We start from the raw sequence: 6,000 nt of genomic DNA on the forward strand, positions 1-6,000 counted from the left end.
CAGCCCCATTTTTGTAGACCTGTCCGCCTCAGGAATAAGAGATATAAAGTTCTCCTTGTAGGGTGGGTCTAGAAGTGTCACCAACCAGTAATGACTGTCACCCAAAATTTTGAGAATGTGAGGGTCATAGGAAAGGCAGCGTAGCATAAACTCAGCCATGCGTGCCAGACTAATAACAGGCAAGACTTCCGTGTCCTCACCAAGAGGATGACTAACCATGCTCTCCTCCTCCTCCTCCTCTCTGTCCTCTGGCCATCCACACTGAACAGAGGGTATGACAGCTGTGCAGGTAGTACCGTCTATAGTGCATGAAACTAGCTCCTGTCCTTTCTCCTCCTCCTCTTCCTCATTGTCACCCAATCCATGTTGGGATGAGATGAGGCTTGGCTGTGTGTAATCACCCTGTATGGGTCCCTGCTCCATCTCATCGTGCTCCGCCTGCAATGCATCCTCTTTGATTGTGAGCAGAGAGTGTTTCAGAAGACAGAGAAGCGGGATATTGACGCTAATTATGGCGTCATCGTGGCTCACCATCTTGGTGGAGTCCTCAAAGTTTTGGAGGATGGTACATATGTCTGACATCCATGTCCACTCCTGAGGTCTTATGTGTGGAGTCTGAACTGAATACCGATGGCCTTGTTGATGCTGGTACTCAACAACTGCTCTTTTCTGCTCACAAATCCTTCCCAACATCTGCAGTGTAGACTTCCAACGCGTGGGGACATCACACACCAGTCTGTGAGCCGGAAGCTGCAAACGCTGCTGAAACATGGCAAGGTCTGCGGAAGCTGTAGTTGACTTTCTAAAATGGGCACACAGGCAGTGTACTTTAACAAGCAGATCCGGCAGCTCCGGGTAGGATTTGAGAAACCACTGCACCACGAGGTTAAGCACATGGGCCAGGCATGGTATGTGTGTGAGCTTGCCTCGCCTCAGAGCCGCCACCAGATTTCGGCCATTGTCACACACGACCATGCCTGGCTGTAGGTTCAGTGGTGTGAGCCACAGATCTGCCTGCTCTTACAGAGCTGTCCACAACTCTTCAGCATTTTGCGGTTTGTCACCTAACCATATTAGCTTCAGCACAGCCTATTGCCGCTTGGCCGAGGCAGTGCTGCAGTGCTTCCAGCTTGTGACTGATGTGGTCATTTCGGAGATGGAGGCTGAAGAGGAGGAGGAGGCTGAGGAGGATGAGGTGCAGGAGCTATAGACCGTGGGAGCAACCCTGATTGACCTAGGGCCCTCAATCCCTGGTGTCGGGAGGACGTGTTCCGTCCCAAGGTCCGACTGGGTCCCGGCTTCCACTATGTTAACCCAGTGTGCCGTCAGCGAGATGTACCGTCCCTGCCCACAAGCACTTGTCCACGTGTCCGTGATTAGGTGGACTTTCCCGGTAACTGCATTGTTGAGGGCACGGCTAATGTTTTGGGACACATGCTTGTGTAATGCGGGGACGGCACACTGGGAGAAATAGTGGCAGCTGGGGACCGAGTACCAAGGGATGGCCGCCACAGTCAGCTTGCCGAATGCTTCCATCTCCACGAGCCTAAATGGCAACATTTCGAGTGCAAGCAGTCGTGAAATGTGAGAATTTAGTAGTGTGGCCTGTGGGGCGTTGGCTGAATATTTGCGCTTGCGTTCCAAGGACTGGGGTATGGACAGCTGAACGCTTCGATGGGACAAGGACATGGACGTGCTTCCTGATGCTGCTGCTTGAGAGTGCGCAACGACAGGTGCAGGGCAGGAGGCATATTCGCATGCACCATGGACAGGGGATTGGCTTGCATGCACAACAGCGGAAGAAGCAATGGTGCTACGTGCAGACACTGTTCCTGGACCCTGGAGTTCGGCTCACAAAGTCATGCTGGTGGTGGTCAGGCTGGTCGTTTTGCCACCCCTGCTGATGCTGGCCTGGCTGGTGGTACAAATGGCCTTTTTGGGGTTATCAGCAGAGTCTTTAAAAAACAGCCAGACTCAGGAAGACCTAACAGTTGCACTGGCATCTTCCTTCGTGTTGGTGTTCCTTCCTTCTGTCTGTGACCACCACATTGCTTCTTCCTGCCTGTTGGGGTGCTCTTCCTCCCTCCCCCTATGTGCTGCTGTCCTCGCTCTGCATATCCTCCTGCCAGGTTGGGTCAGTTACTATATCATCCACCACCTCGTCTTCCACTTCTGCACCCTGGTCCTCCTCCTGACTTTCTGGCAATTGTGTCTCATCATCGTCCACCTCTTGTGACACTTTCCCACCGTCGCCTTCGTGTGACCGTGGCTGCTCAAATATTTGGGCATCGCTACAAACCATCTCCTCTGGCCCCGCTTCAAGTGGACCGGGCGAGAAGTCTGAATCTATAAATGGAAAAGTGAACAGCTCTTCAGAGTGTCCAAGTGTGGGATCAGTTGTCTACGGGCACTCGGCATGGTGGGAGGAAGGAGGATCAGGGTGAGGAATATGCAGTCCAGACTCACGGCTACTGAGACTTGACCGTGTGGAAGACAGGGTGTTGGTGGTGGCTAAGTGACTGGAAGCATTATCTGCTTTCCAATCAACAACCTTTTGACACTGCTCTGGGTTCAATAGTGGTGTGCTGCGGTCCCCGAGGAATTGGGACAGGAAGGTCAGGCGAGAAGATGTGGGTGTTTGTTGTGGCACAATTTCAGCTTGCCCACAGCCTTGTCCTTGGCCTCTGCATGCACCATCACCATCACGTCCAGTTTCCCGTCCCTTTCCACGTGCCTTGCCCATTTTAAATGGAGGACAGTATCTTCCACGCTCACTACAAATGATTGAGTTTGGAGCAAACTTATATGTGATCCGTGTGACGGAGAAAACAGAGCTTTAAATACCTGGCCTGTAGGTAAGTAGTTTGAACAGGAAACTGGTGGGAATTGTTTCACTGACAAACTGAAAGAAATTTTTAATGGATACCAGAAATGGCTGTATTTTCTGACAACGTATATGTGATCCGTGTGACGGAGAAAACAGAGTTTTAAATACCTGACCTGTAGATAACTAGTTTTAACAGCAAACTGGTGTGAATTGCTTCACTGACACACTAAAGGAAATTTTTAATGGAGGCCAGAAATGGCAGTATTTTCTGACAACGTATATGTGATCCGTGTGGTGGAGAAAACAGAGTTTTAAATACCTGGCCTGTAGGTAAGTAGGTTGAACAGCAAACTGCAGTGAGTTGCTTCAATGACACACTAAAGGAAATTTTTAATGGAGGCCAGAAATGGCAGTATTTTCTAACAACGTATATGTGATCTGTTTGACGGAGAAAACACAGTTTAAAATAGCTGGATTTCTAGGGCAGTAATATGGAAGGGACCTGGCTGTATTCTGCAGTGTCAACAAGCAAATGGCGCAGAAAAACTGTGTTCTCTGGATTGCTTTTTAAGCAAATAATGAGGATTAAGATCCAAAAAAAGTATTCCTGGCCCCTGAGACCTGGGCCTTTGTATAGAAATATCTAACAGCAGCAGAAGGCAGAATTGGAATGGAGCCTCTTGTGCTATATGCACTGAAGTCTGCTATATACCCTGCCTGCCTGCCTATATACACTGCCTGCCTGATATCTCTGCAGATGGATTAGTTAGTCCTCAAAAGGACTGTTTGTTAAGATGGATATGTGTAATGTACGGTTTTTCTCCCTACACTACCTAATACACAAGTAAATCTCTCCATGTCGCAGCAGCACCTCTCCCTACTCTGATTCCGGAGTGACTGTGACGAGCATGGCGGCGCCAGGTCTGATATAGACTTGATGGCGCTGTGGGGCCAGCCAATCACTGTAATGCTGTAACCAACATGGCTATGGCATTACAGTAAGTGGCAGGCAATCCTCTAAAGAGCGCCAAACATGCAGGTAGGGGACCCGAGCTCCCGCCGAGCAACCCCGGAAATACTCGGAGAGCGCCGAGCATCTCGAGTAGTGAGATGCTCGGGCGAGCACCGAGCAGTAGCGAGCATGCTCGCTCATCACTACTGTTCACTTTAAAGTTCAGGTGGCTATTTAGCAATGTAGTGTATATATTAGAGAGTTTTCAATATACGTTAGTGATGATATTGCTGGTTGGAAAGGGGAATATAAGAGGCTGTGTGATATACCACATCAGCCAAGCCATGATTTCTATCAAAGTAATCCCCCCCATTAAATGTTTATTTTGTAGGGATGAGCATATCTTTTGATATTTGAATTTACCAGCTTCGAATAATTTTTCCCCAAAATTCGTTTCGCAGGCAATTATTTCACCACGAATTGCAAATTCTTCAAAGCCTCCAATTGTTCTGAAAAGACTTTTGTAACATTCTGAGGTCTCCTTCGACTTTCAGGCTCTATAACACAAACACAGCCTTAGGCCTTATTCATACGTCCTGATATTTCCAGTACTGGAAAAACCAGTACCAGAGATATCCGTGTCTGTATGTCCATGTGTACCTGTGTGGCATATGTGTGGCAACTGTGTGCCGGCCGTGTGCTACATCAGAATCACACGTACTGGCGACTGGGAATCAGCGGTACAGTTAGCCCTATTCCCAAGCTCTGGGTGCTGAAGGAATCTCTCATCATTGTCCCCTGCTTGCGCTGCGATCAGCGAGAGCAGGGGACAATGTTGAGAGTAGTATTCTGCCCTTGCTGTCCCTAACAAATCTAAAAATAAGAATAAAATAAAAAACACATTATACTCACCTTTACACCTAATTCCCTGAAGCCATTGTCCCCTGTAAACAAACTAAAAATAAAAAAAACAATATCCCTCACCTGTCCGAAGTTTAAATAATCCAGTGTCCCACGCAGTAATCCATTTTGTAACGGGTCCGGGAGGCGGAACCTCTGAGCTACTATACAAGGGGGCGGCCCTTGTAAGGGAGCGGGTGGCAGTCTCTGGGTGAACGGACAGGGAGTTACGGCAAGTGATCAGGGCAGTCTCTGGGTAAGGGGTAGGTACGACCTGTGATGGCAGAGCCTCCGGGTAGGCTAGCAGGCAGATGGTAGATGTGTGCTCCCAGGTGAGCAAGCGAGAGTCTCTGGAATAGCAGGTGGTCACGGCACGTGACGGCGGAACCTCCGGGCTGGCAGGCAGGTAGGTAACGGAGAAGCGCTCCCAGGTGAGCGGGCAAGAGTCTCTGGAATAGCTGGTGGTCACCGCACGTGACAACGGGACCTCCGGGCTGGCAAGCAGGCAGGTAACGGAGATGCGCTCCCAGGAGAACGGGCAAGAGTCTCTGAGATAGCTGGTGGTCACAGCACGTGACAACGGAGCCTCCGGGCTGGCAAGCAGGCAGATAACGGAGAAGCGCTCCCAGGTGAGCGGGCAAGCTGGTCCATAGACAGACTGACCGGAGTAGTAAGGCAGACCGTCGGACCTCAGGCAAGCAGGCAGGTAGCTGATATGCGCTCCCAGGTGAGCGGGCAGGCTGGTCCTTTAGACAGACTGACAGGAGTAGTAAGGCAGACCGTCGGACCTCAGACTGGCAGACAGGTAACAAGTATTCAGGCAGGAATCAGGCAGGTAACTGGCAGGTAACTAGCAGGAAACTGGCAGGAAACTGGCAGGTAACTGGCAACGGGACCTGAGGGCTGAAGCACAGGTGAGACACAGGTGCAAACAACATTGCTCGGGCACCTCCATTTTGGAGGAGGTGCCTTATATATGATGAAGTCCTCCGGCCATTGGCCGGGGACTCTTTAGGGCGGCGCGCGCGGCCCCTTTAAGAGGAGGGGAGCGCGCGCGCGCGCGCCCTAAGCACAGGGGCCGGGAAGGAGCGCGCGCTGAGAGCAGAGCAGGAGGAGGACGCCGGGACGGAGCGCGCGCTGACAGCAGAGCGGGGGGAAGATGCCGGGCACGGAGCAGAGCGGTGAGGGGAGCAGCGTCCCTGCCTAGCAGAGGGCAGGGACGCCGGCACTACAGTACCCCCCCCTTTAGGCCCCCCCTTTTTTAGGCCAGACAGAAATTTAGCTAGGATGAGAGGGGCATGGATGTTCTCCCGGGGCTCCC

Source organism: Phyllobates terribilis, unplaced genomic scaffold (assembly GCF_046119375.1).
Source record: "Phyllobates terribilis strain yellow unplaced genomic scaffold, ASM4611937v1 Scaffold_2__4_contigs__length_985480577, whole genome shotgun sequence".
NCBI lineage: Eukaryota > Metazoa > Chordata > Amphibia > Anura > Dendrobatidae > Phyllobates > Phyllobates terribilis.